Source organism: Mesoplodon mirus, assembly GCF_964341445.2.
Source record: "Mesoplodon mirus genome assembly, chromosome: 7".
Lineage (NCBI taxonomy): Eukaryota > Metazoa > Chordata > Mammalia > Artiodactyla > Ziphiidae > Mesoplodon > Mesoplodon mirus.
The window spans coordinates 93223020-93240744 of NC_138983.1; the positions used below are offsets into that span (position 1 = coordinate 93223020).

The 17725-nt window shown below is 36.8% G+C and overlaps 1 protein-coding gene and 1 long non-coding RNA gene across 4 annotated transcripts in view; one reads left to right on the forward strand and one right to left on the reverse strand.

Annotated features, from left to right (window-relative positions):
* Positions 1-17725, forward strand: part of LOC309807669 (interferon regulatory factor 6-like) — a 1069421-nt gene that overhangs the window by 84874 nt on the left and 966822 nt on the right. The window lies entirely within an intron of this gene.
* LOC309807705 overlaps positions 1-17725 on the reverse strand; it is a 118525-nt gene that overhangs the window by 27468 nt on the left and 73332 nt on the right. For 2 of the 3 annotated variants that reach the window (XR_014294642.1, XR_014294643.1), the window contains one exon: positions 5604-5700. The exons of the other annotated variant lie outside the window; for it this stretch is intronic. This is a non-coding gene — a long non-coding RNA (uncharacterized lncRNA). The remainder of the gene's footprint in view (positions 1-5603; positions 5701-17725) is intronic. 3 annotated transcript variants of the gene reach the window in all.

Consider the following 17725-nt stretch of genomic DNA (forward strand, 5'->3'; position numbering starts at 1 on the left):
TCTCCCATTCTGTAGGTTGTCTTTTTGTTTTGTTTATGGTTTTCTTTGCTGTGCAAAAGCTTTTAAGTTTTATTAGGTCCCATTTGTTTATTTTAGTTTTTGTTTTCTTTCCTCTAGGAGGTGGATCCAAAAAGATATTGCTGCTGTGAAAGAGTGTTCTGCCTGGATTTTCCTCTAAGAGTTTTATAATATCCAGTCTTACATTTAGGTCTTTAATGCATTTTGAGTTTATTTTTGTCTGTGGTGTTAGAAAATTGTTCTAATTTCATTTTTTTACATGTAGCTGTCCAGTTTTCCCAGTACCACTTATTGGAGAGACTGTCTTTTCTCCATTGTACAGTCCTGCCTCCTTTGTCATAGATTAATTGACCATAGTTGTGTGGGTTTATTTCTGGGCTTTCTATTCTGTTCCATTGATCTATATTTCTGTTTTTGTGCAAGTACCATACTGATTACTGTAGCTTTGTAATATAGTCTGAAGACAGTGAGCCTGATTCCTCCAACTCCATTTTTGCTTTCATAGTATGCTTTGGCTATTTGGGGGTTTGTGTTTCTATACAAATTTTAAATTTTTCTGTTCCAGTTCTGTGAAAAATGCCATTGGTGGGGGCTTCCCTGGTGGTCCGGTGGCTGGGACTTCACCTTCCAATGAGGAGGATGCAGGTTCGATCTCTGGTCAGGGAGTTGGGATCCCACATGCAATGCAACCAAAGAACAAAAAACAAAAAAAACAAAAAAAAAACACATAAAACAGAAGCAATATTGTAACAAATTCAATAAAGACTTTAAAAATGGTCCACATGAAAAAAATCTTAAAAAAAAAACTCCACTGGTAATTTAATAGGGATTGCATTGAATCTGTAGATTGCCTTAAGTAGTATAGTCATTTTGACAGTATTGATTCTTCCAATCCAAGCACATGGTCTATCTCTCCATCTGTTTGTGTCACTTTCGATTTCTTTCATCAGCATCTTAGAGTTTTCAGAGTACAGGTCTTTTGTCTCCTTAGGTAGATTTATTCATAGGTATTTTTTTCTTTTTGATGTGATGGTAAATGGGATTCCTTCCATAATTTCTCTTTCTGATCTTTTGTTTTTAGTGTATAGGAACGAAAGAGATTTCTGTGTATTAATTTTGTATTCTGTGACTTTACTGAATTCATCGATGTGGTGTATCACACTGATTGATATGAGCCTGTGAGCCATGGCCGCTGAGCCTGCGCGTCTGGAGCCTGTGCTCCGCAACGGGAGAGGCCACAACAGTGAGAGGCCCGCATACCACGAAAAAAAAATCATAAAATGGGGCTTTCCTGGTGGCACAGTGTTTAAGAATCTGCCTGCCAGTGCAGGGGACATGGGTTCAAGCCCTGGTCCAGGAAGATCCCACATGCCACAGAGCAACTAAGCCCACGTGCCACAACTACTGAGCCTGCGTTCTAGAGCCATTGAGCCACAACTACTAAAGCCCACGAGCCACAACTACTGAAGCCCATGCACCTAGAGCCCATGCTCTACAACAAGAGAAGCCACTGCAATGAGAAGCCCACGCACCACAACAAAGAGTAGCTGCCATTCGCTGCAACTAGAGAAAGCCCACACACAGCAACAAAGACCCAATGCAGCCAAAAATAAATAAAATAAATAAATTTATTTTTAAAATCATAAAATATCATAACCATCTTCTTCAGTTTACTTAGTCCCATGTAATTAATTCTTGTTTTGTTTGATCTTTTGTTAGAAGTTTTATGAAACCATCAATTTCTCCATTAGGGTTTTGTAAATTCTTACTCAGTTCAGTGTAATGATTTGAAATTCATCAGAAACTTGTGTTCTAGAATACTTGTTAGATCCTTTTCCATGAATTTCTCTGAACATGAAACACATTTTCAGGAAGCTTTTGTCAAAGCATCTGAGTAAAACCATTGTCTAAGTAATAAGAGACAGATATCCATTACTAAAAATTTGATTCATTCTAATGGAATTGACAAGAAAACTTATCTCTGTGACACAAAACATTTAAGATAATAACTAGAATTATGACTGATAACATTATACTAGGACATATCCAATTTTAGGAATTTCATATACTTTCGAGAACATTTATATTAATAACATTCACCCTTATGATATAACCTAGGGTTTATGATCATTTATTTAGCAATGCTTCCCATGTAAGTAACATACCAAATAAGCCTAATGAGTTTCATAGCTCTCTTTTCTAATAAGATAAAACAAATCTTCTAAGGTGTTCCAAGGGGCCTCTGGAAAACCTGAACGTTATTTCCAGGTCAATAAGACTTCATTTAGAATTTGACTTGGGGGAAAATCTACTTTTTCAAAAATAAAAATGTTTTAAAACACTTTGTCAAATATGATCATATGTCACTGTGAATTAATATTTAGTTATCAATTTAATCAAAGTCACAAAGATTCACATGTAAATACAGATAGTTAAATAGTGTAAAAAGACTTAGCTCTTTTAATATTGAAAGCACTCAGTTTTTCTTCAAAATTATCAAAGATTCATAAAGACGAAATGTACAATATTTGTTTTGCTAGACAGATTACATTGAATGTAAAAAAAAGTCTTTGTTTACAATTTCTCATTAAGAGCAGACCAATAATTAAGAAAATTTTGCAAAAAGAGAGAAAAAACAAATTTTAATTTTCTACCAGCTTACTTTGGATATTAAAACTCAATCACTTTATTAAATTCATTCCAATTTTAGATCTGACTACACATAAAATTCCTTTCTAAAGATTCCTTTTTAACAAACCTCTTACAACTTTCTCTGTCCATTTGGATTTGTCCCTTGTTCTCTTTCCCATTTAGAAGTTATCAGCTTTAGGACAAAAATCACTTAACAAAGTTTTTACATTAACAAAAACATCTCCATACCTTACACTTTTTCTTACCCCAAAATATATTCTAATTTCCTTATAATTCCTAGTAGCTTTAACCACATCTATTATTTACAATTCTTAATCCTTTGAAGCTTTAATTTTTTTGTAAAGATAAAGTTAAAAATTATGAACTGTGTAAGTATTTTGTGGCTTGGCAAACTTATAAATACATTTCATAATTTCTAGAAACATATTCTACTTCATAGTACAAGCTTTTAATGAAGCACAAGACATATTTACTAATAGAACCAAACATATTTAGTGTGTAATACGAGGTCAAAAGTAGGTAAACTTAGACTCGTTCAGCAATTAATATTTCACTATTTTGTCTTAGTTGGAAATGATCTAGACATTCAATTCATTTAATTTAACTTAGCAAAACTCTAAGGGTACAATTTTTCAAAGACATTTAGAAAACTATTTAAGTTGACATAGCAAAAACAATTATTGCTAAAAAAAGTTTACCTAAAAGAATTCTTATCTTATGTCTATTTAATTAATTTGTTCTTAACAATCCCTCAGATTACTCATGACAATTTCATAAGATGTTAAAGTAGTGTTAGCCATCATCTTAAATTATTATTATTATTACTTTTTTCTGAGAAATTTTGTAAAAGAGATAACATGAGCTTATTTGACTTTTAGTAAAACTACATAGCATAAAGCTATTATACTTAATGCTGATAACTCTTAAGATATGTCTGTATTAATTAAACCATTAAACCTGAACTAGATTTTACTTACCAAAAATTATCCTAGATCATGTGAATTTGAAAAATATTTGTATTCGTTTTTGTTATATTTTTGAGAATTTTTATATTGCTTGTTGGAATAAATTAAGTTTACTCACTCAGATAGCTACAGTCTTTTATTATTTATGGAGAAGACTTTTAAGTCTTCTTGCCCTTTAAGTGTACTTGCCCTTGATAAACAATTTTAAGGAGACTGTGATTTAGAGTTTGAGCAAGAGAGGGTTTTTCTGGTGGTTTTTGTTTTAAAAAAAACCTCTTTCCTTTTTTTTTCTTTAAATTTTAGTTTCAGGTTCTAACAATTGAGATAATCTGGGCTCAGTCTCAGGCAATGTGGCTGTGTTTACATTTCAAAGACATGGTAAGATTTATAACTTTAAGGGACAGAGAAAAAAGTGTAAATTTTCTTCTGTGAGTTTTGGAGTGTATTTTTCTATTATCATAAGTCTCAGGGTAATTATTATTTTAAAACCTTTTTCTTCTTAAGTACAGGACAATTTTGCTCCAATTATCCTCAACTTTTATAATATCTACAAGAATTTGAGAGGAATAGGTTTCAGGGTTGGTGAAGATAAATGGGCCTTGACTTGTCCCTAAGTTGCATTTCTGGTTTTGTAGAGATTTGGAAGACAAAGATAATTGTTTCTATTAGCTCTTGAATATTGGCTTCCAACTGATCTTTTCCTAATTATTTGTAGGAGGGCCTAAGGAATTGCTGAGGAGATGGGGCAATTTTTAAAATTTTTCTTAAAAAGGCGAATTCATGTTGGATCTTTAATTTCTGTTATTTCATCTTAATAACGATTCCCTAAGGCTAGCTGTTATACATGATTTTTCCTTTCAATTTGATCCTTCCATAAATACCAATATGACAGCTGTTTATGATGAGAGCTCTCAAGAAGGGAATCTTTTAAATACAGCAAATTTAAAGGATCCATCATCTGGCCATTGAGGAGTAAGACCTTTCATTAATTTCAAATAGTGACTCAAATCAGTAAGCCTTTTTATGGAACGACCCAGAGGTAACTTTTCAGGCTTAGAATAAATCCTTACCATGGATGAAATAAGCACACTTTCAGATGGAGAGGGCACGGATGATATAGCCCCTATAATGTGAAAATTCATTTCCAAGGATAATCTAAGAAAGCAAAGGCCTTCATTGCACAGGCAGTAAGGGTGGTATAATGCAAACTGTGTCCCTGGTCTCTCCTGGGAATTTGAGGCACCTCTGATCCCAAACCTACTAATCTGTGACATCAGGCACATGCTGCTGGAATGGGACTTTTCCAACACTAACAAGGCAATGAAGGTTGAAACAACAAAGGCCCCTTATGGACTGGGTCCCCTTAGGACAAACTCCTCTGGCAGCTGGCACAACAAGACTAGAGTGTGCTGTTTATGACTTTGTGTCTCAGAACCCCAGTCAATTCAACTGGTTACCAGATGCACCCCAGTAAATACACCATCCAGATGGTGGAGACCAGAGAGAATATTCTCACTGGACAAAAAGCCAAATTCTCAGGACACAGAAAAATACAGAAGGAAAAATCTCATCCAGTTTTTATATAGAGAACTGACAGCAAAGTTTGTCTTAATAGGCACTGGACTGGAGAGAACTGGTAACTCACCAGTCTGTGAGGCTGTCTCAAACAGCAGGCTTATAGGGCCTATGCCTGTATTCTGCCCTATGGTTCTTTCTTCTTATGAAACACGACTCAGGAGACAGAGACAAAGAAAAACAGTGACTGTCTCTGGGAGGAAAGGATTAAGAAAAACTGAGATGAGATTACTCATTTCCATAAACCAGATTTTCTATGTCACAAGGATCTTGCTCCATAAGTATTTTCTTCTGCTAATCTAAATTTAGAGATAGAGAAAAGGAGACTCTTAAGCACTTTCCCTCCCACCAGACCTTACAGGCCTGGGAAGTTGAGGAGAGAAGAAATTTTACCTTCTGCTGGCCTTTGTCATGTGTCCTAGGATCTCTCAGCTGCAGCAGTCTTGTGGTGGGAAGCAGGGTTTAGCCAGCCTCCTGGTTGTCTTGTCAGCTGTTGAGGAGGAAGAAATGTCCCTGCCAACCTTCTTGAGTTAAAGAAGTAACAAGGTTTATACAGCCTTCTTGACCCTGCATTCCCTATCTCTGGTGCTAATGATGTCTTTCTACCTCCTGGTACAGGGAGGGCACCATTCACATGAGATACTAATTTCCTGCTTTCATGGAGACAGATAGGAAGGTCAGTGTGTCTCTCTTGCATCAGTCATTTCTTCAGTAACTTTAATTCAAAGTAATATTCCACTGAGGCATATTTTGGAGCATCCTGCCCTGGGCACCAACAAAGTCAAATGGTTTAGAGAGAAAGCAAGTCCCTTTGTCAGCACTGACCTGTGCTCATGGTGATTGTTATTCCATCTCCACAATACCATTGGGCTGGGTGCTCAAGAAACAGAGCTGTGAAAACATGGCTCCTGTCTCTTATAATTTATAGTACCAATGTTTCAAAGAAAAAATTTTATTTAGTGCCTCCTTTGTGTTAGACAATAATGCTGGTATATTTTCAAGATATACAAATAATAGAAAGAGACATGTATGGCACTTGAATTGTAGTGAGACATTAAAAATTCCCCCCCCAAAAAATCTTTTTCTTTATACTTATAAGAAAAAAAAATGTAGATTCATTTTGGATAAGATAAAGAAAATTTATGAAGTGATAAATCTAACCTGAGAAAGTAGAAAAGAACACAGTACACAGGCTCTGAGCATTCTACTCACAGAAAATATTGTCCTGTTCTTTTGCAATATGGACTTGTTCCCCTGTCCCTATGTCTGTCTCTTCCCCTCTCTGTTTCTGCCCCTCTTCTCTCTCTCCCTCACACATACACACATTCACTCCCCTACAAAAAAACCCATTGACTAAATGCTAATTGGCAGACACTGTGCTCAAACTGAGGCTACAGTGGTGAGTTAAAAACAGAGATAATTTTTCCATCCTCATCAAACGTATATTCCAAGATGGAGAAAGTGAATACTAACCAAAGAGTCACACAACCATAATATTGCAACCACAACGAACAACCATAACCACTGAGTTAAGCTAAGCAAGCCACTATTGTCAGCTTTCTCTCAACCCTCAGTAGAGTGTGTTCCACTTAAAGGCCTTGAGTAAGTCACTATTCTGTTGAGAAAATCCAGGACATTTCTCAGTCTTCCACATCTGAAATTATGCAGTTTGGAATGTCAGGAACAAGAGTGAGGGGAAAGGTCATTCAGAACTGCAACTAACCAGTTTCTCTCTTTCTGACTGCTGCAATAACCTCCTGGTCTATCCTGTGTTTACTCCCATTCCTCTGGCCTGTTCACAGAGCTGCCAAAGTGGTCCCTTAAAATTTAAGCCTGATTGTGCCACTCTATACTCAAAATCATCCAGTGAATTCAATTTAATTACAATAAATCCAAAGTTCTCACCAAGGCCTCAAAGTCCTTTTTGATCTGTTCTCCCCTTCTCCCATGTCTCTCTTGGCCTCATTCCTACCACTCTCCCCCTTGTTTTCTGTAATCCAGCCAAACTTGCTTCTTCTCCAGCTTTTACTAAAACACTACTTAGTAGACAAACAATTTAATTTAAATTGGGCAAAAAATTTAATAAGACACTTAACCAAAGAAGATACAGGAATGGTAAATAAGCAACATTTAAAAATGTTCAGCATTATCAGTCATCAAAGAAAAATTAAAACCACAATGCAAATAACTTCACATCTACTAGAATGACTAAAATTAAAAAGATTGATAGCATCAAATGTTAGTAAGGATGGAGAACAACCAGAAGTCTCATACATTCCTGAAGAAGATGTGAAATGATGTACTACTTTGGAAAACAGTTCGGCATTAATACAACCCCCTAATTTCACCCCCTAGGAATTTAAATTAGAAAAATATGTCCACACAAAATTTGTACATGAACGTTCATAGAAACAACTTTATTCATGATTGTGAAACTGAGTAGGATCCTGTGGGGCCTTCCCAGTGACAGACTCCCAGTGTTCCCTGCTTCTTGTTTGTAGAACAAAGCTTTAGTCTCCTAGGCCTCCCTTGATTTCCAGAGAGCAGTTAATGATTACAGAACTGACAAAATTCAGAAACAAAGGAAAAGCAGTCAAGCAAGAAAAGTAACAATAGATTGAAAAACAGTGTTGTCTATATCCCTTTCTCCTCAAGGGATATAGATAACAGTCTGACACATATCCTTGATGTGGTGCTCCAAGGACAATGGTGCTTCAAGGACAAAGGACAACCCTCTCTGAAAAAGTGTCAGCGTTACACCCCTTATCAGACCCTTAATTGCCCTCCCCACCATGTTGTGATGCTTATGAAATTCCTGAGCCCAGCTGGGCCATGAGACCTGTCCCAAATAAGAAAAGGCATCTTCCCTGTCCCACTGCCACCCTATAGAAGGAAAGTATATGTGCCTCGACCAATTAGTAAACGAAATTTTCACCTTGGAGCATTCCTTTGTTTTCTGGCTATAAAAACTGATCAATAGCACATGTTTGGGGTCCACTCCCCCAGACTACTAGGAAGTCAGCCTGCTGTTCTGGCAGAGACACTTTCCTCTAATAAATTCTATCTTCTTTACATTCTGCCTTGTGCCTGGAAATTCTTTTCCAACCCACGTATGGACCACGACACTTGAGCGTTTTTTGTAGACACTAAGGCTCTCCACCTGATGGAGGATTTGACTACATGCTGATCACAAGCATGTAGGTCCCAGACTGGTTGGAACAAGAAGGCTGATGATTAAGGTTCCCAAAATATCACCCTGTCACCTCTCCACCAACTAATCAAAAGAATGTCCATGAACTGATAATTCACCCTGAGACCCTCACTCCTAATGTTGTCTTTAGAAACACTTGCCCAAAAGTCTACAGGGAGTTTGGGTCTTTTGAGCATTAGCTGCTTGTTATCCTTGCTTCGCATCCTGCAAATAAACACTGTACTTTCCTTCACCACAACTGGTATCAGTAGATTGGCTTTGCTCTGCATTGGGTGAGTGAATCTGTGTTTGGTTTGGCAATAATTTGGGCAACCATGAAGGGGCCACCATCCCTAGTGGGCATCTCAACCATAGCACACTGGCCCCTGACCAGTGGCAGCTCATGGATACTACTCAGCAGCTGCTTGAGCACCTTTGTCTCAGAGATGGCCCTGAACACTTGCCACTGACCAGGCATCATTGGCCCATGGCACTTTTGATTTCTGTGGTAAAGGGAAAAAGACACATGCTTTGCTGGTTGAGATTTCTCTAGTAAGTAGTGGAACTTGTGTGTGATAATACCAGGGTATTCATTCTCTTAGCCATTTGGGTCTGTCAGTGGCTAACCATTTGGTGGGATTTTCCCTTTTGGGCTGAGGAGTTTGAAACCCTGAGAGACTACATTTGTTTGTTTGTTTGAGATTTTAAGATTACCAGCCATAAACAACTGAGAATGGGTAATCAGAGCTCTGTTTCATCTTATATTCCCTACGGTGTATTTTGCAGAATCGGGAAATTCTTAGCTCTTAGTTTCATGGGCTCGTACCCATGAAAAGGAGAAGGTGATATTTTTCTAAAATCATGTGGTCACAGTATTCTTTAGGCTCTGGAGAATAATGACCCAGATGGGGCACTTTTTGACATTCTAAAACTTGTTTTTGCGAATGAAAAAGCTGGCTTGTTAAAAGTATCTCTTCACTATTCTGACCAGAAGGAAACAAATCTTACTAGGAGGAACTTACATTTTTCCCCCTGTGCCTTTGAAATGTAAATGTTCTACCCTGGGCTCTAATGTACTCTCACTCACTCTTGTCTATACCATCGCCAATTCCTGAGACTGAGGGGGGAAAAAAGGGAAAAGAGTCCTTTTTAAACTCAGGCAGGAAAACTGTGAGATCTCTGTTTGTCTGGAATGTATGTATGTCCATGTGTACATTATAAATATATCTCTTTTCCTTTGGATGGTATTATCAAAGTTAGTTTGTAAATGAGCTCTATTTAATTGACTTAAAGGAAATTAAGCACTTACAGAAATTCTCAGAAATATAAAAGAAACTAACTTGAATGAATTTCAGATTCATGTGATCTGAAAAATATTCAATATTAAATTTGGGATAATGGCTGACTTGGTCTAATGTCTCATAAAGTTTTCTTGGGTAATCTAAACATAATTTTTGAGAACAAGTGAATAAAATAGAGGTAAATGAGACAAGAGTTTTTAGGTGAACTCTGGGAATAATTATGTTTTAGGAATGTCTACTTAAAAATAGCTTTTCTGGACGTTTTAGTAACTTGAAATTTTAGAGTTTAACTAAATTAAGCTAAATGATGAGAATTCATTGAATATCGAAGTCTTTTCCAAATAAAATAATATACTGAAATATTAATTACTAAACATTGGCTTCCTTTTACAGAGAAAGTAAAGATATTTAAGACTATTAATAAATATGTTTGGTGTCACACTGAGACATTTTCCATAAGAAAGCACATATTTTTAGAAATTATAAATAGCATTTATTTATAAATTTGCCAATCTACAGAATGCTAATGTAAAGAACAGCTCAGAATTGCTTACTTCTTAATTTTCACTAGGAATTTAGGTTTTTAAGACTTGAGAATTCTAATTAAATATGTAATTAAAGCCACTAGAAATAATGAGAACATTTTAGTATACAGGGTAATAGGATGTGTGTTTTCATTAAAATAAGGTATGAAGAATAGGAATTTATTTTGTTAAAGAAAAAGGAAGTAATTTTGTCTTAAAGCTGGTTATTTCTAAATAGGAAATAAAATAAAGGGCAAGTTAATATGAATATAGAAAGTTGTAGATTTCTGGGGAAAAAGTAATCTTTAGAAAGAAATTCTATGTGTTGTCAGGACTCACTAAGATTAGAATGAATTTAATTGAGTAAATGAATTTTAAGATTAAAAGTAAAGTGGTACAAAAACTTAAATTTTTTTTCTCTCTCTGTTAAGAGAAAAAAGTTTTCTTGGAATATTGATTTGCTTTTGATTACAGATGGTAAATTTTCTTTACCTTTTAAATAATCTGTTATAACTTTCTGTACTTGCTTTTAAAATCTTTCATTGTAACTTTGGTTAAATGGATAAGCATTGTTTCACAGTGATCTGTAATCCTATTTGACCAAGTGTCTTGAAACTTTTTAACATTTTGGATAAACTTCTCAAGGATAGAATCCTAATTAAAGATATTTTGACCTCTGGATAGCTTTGGGATGTTTCAGAGGACCCCTAAGTCATCTCAAAGAGAGATATTAAACTAATTAGGATTATTTGGTATATTATGGGAGGCACTGTCAATTGATTAGAGATAAATGTATCTCCAACCTTCTTAGGTTATACATTTAGATTATACTAAATATCATTAATATAGATATTCTTATGTTATATGAAATTAAATAAAATTTCTAAAATTTGAATATGTCAAATTTGTATGTTACAGAAGTAAACAAATTTTTTTTTGTCAATTGCATTTTAACCAGCTCTTTAACTGTGTCTTTTTAAGTCTTTTTATCATTCATAGATGCTTTTGCAAAAATGCTTCATCTTCAGGAAGATTCATACTAAAGACTTTCTGACAAGTGCAGGTTTCTGATAACTTTCAAATCATACCATTGAATTGGGTAAGAAATTAAAGAATTCTAATGGAAATCCCGATGGTTTCATAAAGGTTAAGGCTGCAAACTGTAAACAGCTCAAATGTTCATCATCAAGTGAATGAGTAATTCACATCAGCAATAAAGGGGAATGAAATATTAATATACATACATGGATGAATCTCAAAACATGCTGAGTGAAAGAAAGCAGGAACCAAATACACACTGTTAGATTCTATTTATGTAAATTTGAGAATGGGAAAACTATAGTCACTGAAAGCAAATCATCATATCACTTTTGTAGGAAGGTGAGGATTGACCACAAAGGAGCCTAAGGAAACTTTCTGGGTAATGGAAATTTTCTGTATCATGATTGTGGTAGTGATTACACAACTGTATATATTTGTCAAAATTTATCTAACTGTGCTATACACTTTACATGAGTGCTATCAGTTGTATGTAAATTGTACCCCAGTAGGGGTGATTAAAAGGAAATATATATTATGTATGACATATAAATATATGTTTACATATATTACATATACATCATGACAATAGAATAAAACATGTTCTTAGTGATTAAATTGCCATTTAGCCAACATCCAGAATGCCAAACATCCTTATTTTTTTCTTGTTTTTCCTTTCTCTAACCTTTCAAAAAGCATCATTTTTAATAGTCACATCAACATTGCTGATTAGATTTGCAGTAATTTGAAAACACAGAAGACATTCCTTTTAAAAATATAAACAAAAGCTTCTTTCATCTGCTCTCTAGATCTTTTTATTCTTATGCCACATTCTTTACACCAGTTGACCAATTGAGTTAGGCACTCATTTACTTTTTCACAAATCTTTGCTGTGTTTCTGCTAGTTCTGCATTAGGGACTATTAAGGAGGAAAACCACTGACACAAAATGGTTTCATTTGTGCTGAAGCCCACGATACCATGCATATATTTAATACCTAACCTACTTGCAATTTCGACCTTCACCAGAAATGTTATCTTAATTCTGAAATCTGGAATCTTCTGGTCAGCACCAATGTGGTAATCTATCACAGGGGCCCTCTCCATCTCCCCCAACCCAAGAAGAAGAGGCAATCTGCAAGATAAAACTCAAGGCTTCCCTTCCCTACAAAGAGAAGATAGTACTGGTCCCAAATAACCTTTTTTTCTTTTGCTAAGACTTTCTTGCCCACCCTCCTTTCTATAAAAACCTTCCACTCTGTGTAACTTCTCAAAGTGCTCTTCTATTTACTAGATGAGATGCTGCCCAATTCATAAAGCATCAAATAAGGCCAATCAGATTTTCAAATTTACTCAGTTGAATTTTGTTTTTTAACAAGACATGACCTTAAACAAGATAAACATTGGCCCTGTTTTCATCTCAGGTGGCCTCAGCCTGCAGCTGCTTGAAGCAGGATTTTGGTTCCTGGCCAGAGATTGAAGTCAGGCCGGGGCAGTGAAAGCACTAAATCCTAGCCACTAGACCACCAGGGACTAGTGGCCAGTGACAAGGTCCTGGCCTGTCTGCTGTGTAGAAATGAATTTCCACAGAGATGGAAAGTAGTGAAACAAGTAAAGTGTTTATTAGGAGGACAAAGAATACATGTGGATAGACACATGGGCGGGCTCAGAGAGAGAGTTGCGCTCACATGGTAGTTTGAATCACTTTTATGGGGAATTTCTTCCAGGTTTCCTTTGACCAATCATCTTGCTTTGCCTGGTTCTGAGTCCATATTTGGTATACCTCAGGGTCCTCCCGTGTTCATGTGCATCTCTTAGCCAAGATGGATTCTAGCGAAGAGGCCTATGGGTAGTTGACATCACTTACTATGGGGTGGTGCCCTCTCCCTTTTTGACCTCCAAGGAACCCTTCTGCACATGTGTAGCTGGGAAGGTCTCCTTGACTACGAGAATGAGGAACATCTAGTCTTTTATCTCTTATCTGGGCAGGGCACAGCCTCCTTTCTCGATTGCCCTGTTATTGATATTTTGGAGTTTCTGTCCAGAGGGAATGAACTCCTGCTGCTTACCCTGGGGCCCATCTATCTCCTGCCTCACTTTCACAGAACTCACAATCTGCTGTGAGAGACAGTCAGAATATGAGCACACACACACACAAATAATTTTAAAGCCCGATAGATTTGAAGTCAATAGAAAAGACATTGAGGGCTTCCCTGGTGGCACAGTGGTTAAGAATCCGCCTGCCAGTGCAGGGGACACGGGTTCAAGCCCTGGTCCAGGAAGATCCCACATGTCATGGAGCAACTAAGTCCGCGAGCCACAACTACTGAGCCCGCATGTTGCAACTACTGAAGCCCATGAGCCTAGAGCCCGTGCTGCACAACAAGAGGAGCCACCACAATGAGAAGCCCTCACACCGCAACGAAGAGAATCCCCTGATTGCCGCAACTAGAGAAAGCCCACGCGCAGCAACGAAAACCCAATGCAGCCATAAGTAAGTAAATAAATAAATAATAAATTTAAAAAAAAAAGAAAAGACATTGAAAAAGAAATGGGCCTCCTTTTGATAAGGAAGTCAGAGGTTTCTCTGTAACTTCTTCTGAGAACAATAAGCCATGTCTTTTCCTTCTTCTACATTTTCTCTCCCCACTGCTGACCCCAACAAAATGCTGAAGACAGAATTTGCACTCAATAGATTACCTTTTAAATTGATGTAAAAGTATAAAGTATATTTATGTGCATTAAAGTATGGAAGGGCATACATTTGGAGCATAAAAGCTCAGTACCTGCTGGAAATATCACATAATTGATGAATATAAAACTAATTATATAATAGGGAAATTAAAAAGAAATTTCAGGCTGTGTAGAGACTAAATTAAGAGAACAATATCATATATAATAGCTGAATATTTTGGCATTTGAAATTGGAATTTAAAAAATAGATAAGAGAGGAAGAAATAGGAGTCTTAATTAATAACTGAAGGACAAAGGGGGGATAGGTAGCTTATTTAGCTTATTTCTGCCTTTTTAGTTGCAGAAAATATCAGTTTTGAAACCAGATATGGTTGCCATGTATTAGTTCTGCACAAAGTGCTAGGATGAGTTTCCCCACACCCACAGTTTGGGGATAGTGCTTTACTCATAACTCATCTTTCATGCATTTGCCTAAATTCTTGTGGAATACAGCTGGACTTGCAGCTCATAAATGTGACCTTTGGATGTGTTTTAAACACTACTGAACTCCATTTTAATTTTACATAGTAAAGCCTCTGGGCTCTATTTACTCTTTCATTATATAACATTCATTTATCTTATGAAAAACGCTGTGATTCACTGTTGGTCTAGCATTTTTTTTTTCACTTATTTGGATGATTTTTAGAATCCAAACTGTATTGTTATTTATCTTGGAAAACAGAAACACTTTCGGGAGTCAGTTCTCTGAGTCCCAAACCCCTCACCCGACACCCTCTTGTGGTGCTGTGCCCTGGGGGGAGGATACAGCAGGATCTGCAGGTGGAGAGGCTTGGAGAGCTGAGGGTATTATGTGTCTGGTTTATCGCCAAGATCAGTCAAGCCCCAAATTATAGTGTTGAGGGAGAAATTTTTCACGTAATGGGGTATGGGGAAGTCATTTAGGCTTATACATGGTTCAGTGTAAACTCTGTGTGAACTGAAAGAGCCTGTCAAGCACACAGAGCACATCTGCTTTAACCATTAAGGAAAAGAAATGCCTGATTCAAAAAGAAGGATAAGTGACTCCCTTCTTACGATGCCCGTGTTCACACCCTCTCGAAGACGAGGCTCCTTTCCCACGTGCCAGGATCCCACTGTCTCACTAGACATGTCCTCAATCTGTCTCTTTTGAAATCTTCAAGGAATAGACCCCTGTCATGTTGGATGTATGTTCTTTGTTCTGATAAAGTACAAGACTACCATGCTTCAGTGGAGAAGCTCCTTAGAGCCTTTTGAGGGGCTGCCTCCCAGATTATAGCCCTCAGCTTGGCTCAAATAAAACTATTTTCTGTTCCTATTATAAATTCTTTATTATTTCCCTCCACAGTGTGTTATTCCTTATGGAGTCCAGCTGTTCTAGGCTGACACCAAGCCACCCTGAAGCAGCCATCGTGTCTTCATTGCCTCTTTCTCACATCTGGGTCCTTGAAGGTTGCTGAGATCACACTTGCTTGTCTGTGTCCATGGAACCCAGGGCAGAGCCCAGGTCCTCCCACCAGGGCCCTGGATTCTGGTACCAAACCCAGGAGAAGGTGTGCTCTAGTTATATCAGCCTCACCTGGCACCAAGGCCAAGATCGTCATGTGTTTTTTCCCAGACTTCTTCTGTGGGAAAGGGTTTTGGGACGTTTTGTTTTCCCTAGTTCACCCTAGAGAGATGCAAGGAGGAAGTCTGATGCAGACTTTCCAGCTTACAAACATCTGAGGGCTGTGTCTCAGGTCAGGATCAATGTTCCCTTTTCCATGGGCATTCAAGTCAGTGAGGCAGCCTGACTTGAGGGCCAGGACTCTGCCTCTGTAGTCCTGGAGGTGATGGCTGAGGGCTGGGGACAGGGGCACTGCGGTTCTGCCCAAGGGGAATTAAAGGCCAGAAAGCCCTGGTTTCTGCAGGAGTTTGATCATCGCCTGGAATGTATGCCAGTTAACATATAATTTCTTTATCCTATTTATTCATTATTGTTATCATTGTATCATCATTGTACTTTGGGACTCAATTTTTTATTGTTATAGAAATCCAATGTTTTCAAAGATTCTCCCTCAAGGATTCTACTGTTAACATTTTTCATTAAGAGAAATGCCTGTCTATTCCAATCTTTCTTTCCCTCCATTATTTACTGTGTCTTTTCTAGGTCTTGTCCTTGTCTCCTGGGCCACAGTCAGTAATGTCTCCACTTATGTATTCTGAGTGTGTGATCATTTGGTCCAAGGGATTCTGCTGAATGAAGTATAAATTCTGATATCTTTCTCTTGCAAACTTTCAAAACCTACAAATAAAATGAAGATATGGGCAATATAAAATGAAAATATGATTTTCCATTCTTATTAATATCTATCTCTATATTTCAATAGAATTCAATTATTGGCCCCTGGTGACTATATTTTTCAAAAGAATTCCCTAAATAATTACCAGGAATTCACTACTCCAATGTAATGTAGAAGATATTCTTAGTGTATTCTTCAAATTCATGTTGATGGAATGCTCAAGTTCCCTATATCAAATTGAGCTCCTATATTCCCTCTGAATAATAAAACTAAGATATGTTTGCTAAAGATTGTTGAAAAACAACATTTTAGCTTGACATGGACAGTAGAAAATTTAGTATATGTCCTGTGGACTACCAATTTCATGTTCCACAATCACAATCGAACCATTTAAATACAGAATTATTTCCTAATTCTCTATTATATAAATCTCATTATAAATAACAAGCATTTTTCTTAAATTCCATATATATGTGTTAGCATACAGTATTTGTCTTTCTCTTTCTGACTTACTTCACTCTGTATGACAGACTCTAGGTCTATGAAGGAAATGAAGGAAACGATAGCAAAGATCAATAAAACTAAAAGCTGGTTCTTTGAGAAGATAAACAAAATTGATAAACCATTAGCCAGACTCATCAAGAAAAAAAGGGAGAAGACTCAAATCAATAGAATTAGAAATGAAAAAGGAGAAGTAACAACTGACACTGCAGAAATACAAAAGATCAGGAGAGATTACTACAAGAAACTCTATGCAAATAAAATGGACAACCTGGAAGAAATGGACAAATTCTTAGAAATGCACAACCTGCCAAAACTGAATCAGGAAGAAATAGAATATGAATAGAACAATCACAAGCACTGAAATTGAAACTGTGATTAAAAATCTTCCAACAAACAAAAGCCCAGGACCAGATGGCTTCACAGGTGAATTCTATCAAGCATTTAGAGAAGAGCTAACACCTATCCTTCTCAAACTCTTCCAAAATATAGCAGAGGGAGGAACACTCCCAAACTCATTTTATGAGGCCACCATCACCCTGATACCAAAACCAGACAAGGATGTCACAAAGAAAGAAAACTACAGGCCAATATCACTGATGAACATAGATGCAAAAATCCTCCACAAAATACTAGCAAACAGAATCCAACAGCACATTAAAAGGATCATACACCATGATCAAGTGGGATTTATTCCAGGAATGCAAGGATTCTTCAATATATGCAAATCAATCAATGTGATACACCATATTAACAAATTGAAGAAGAAAAACCACATGATCAACTCAATAGATGCAGAGAAAGCTTTTGACAAAATTCAACACCCATTTATGATAAAAACCCTGCAGAAAGTAGGCATAGAGGGAACTTTCCTCAACATAATAAAGGCCATATATGACAAACCCACAGCCAACATCGTCCTCAATGGTGAAAAACTGAAACCATTTCCACTAAGATCAGGAACAAGA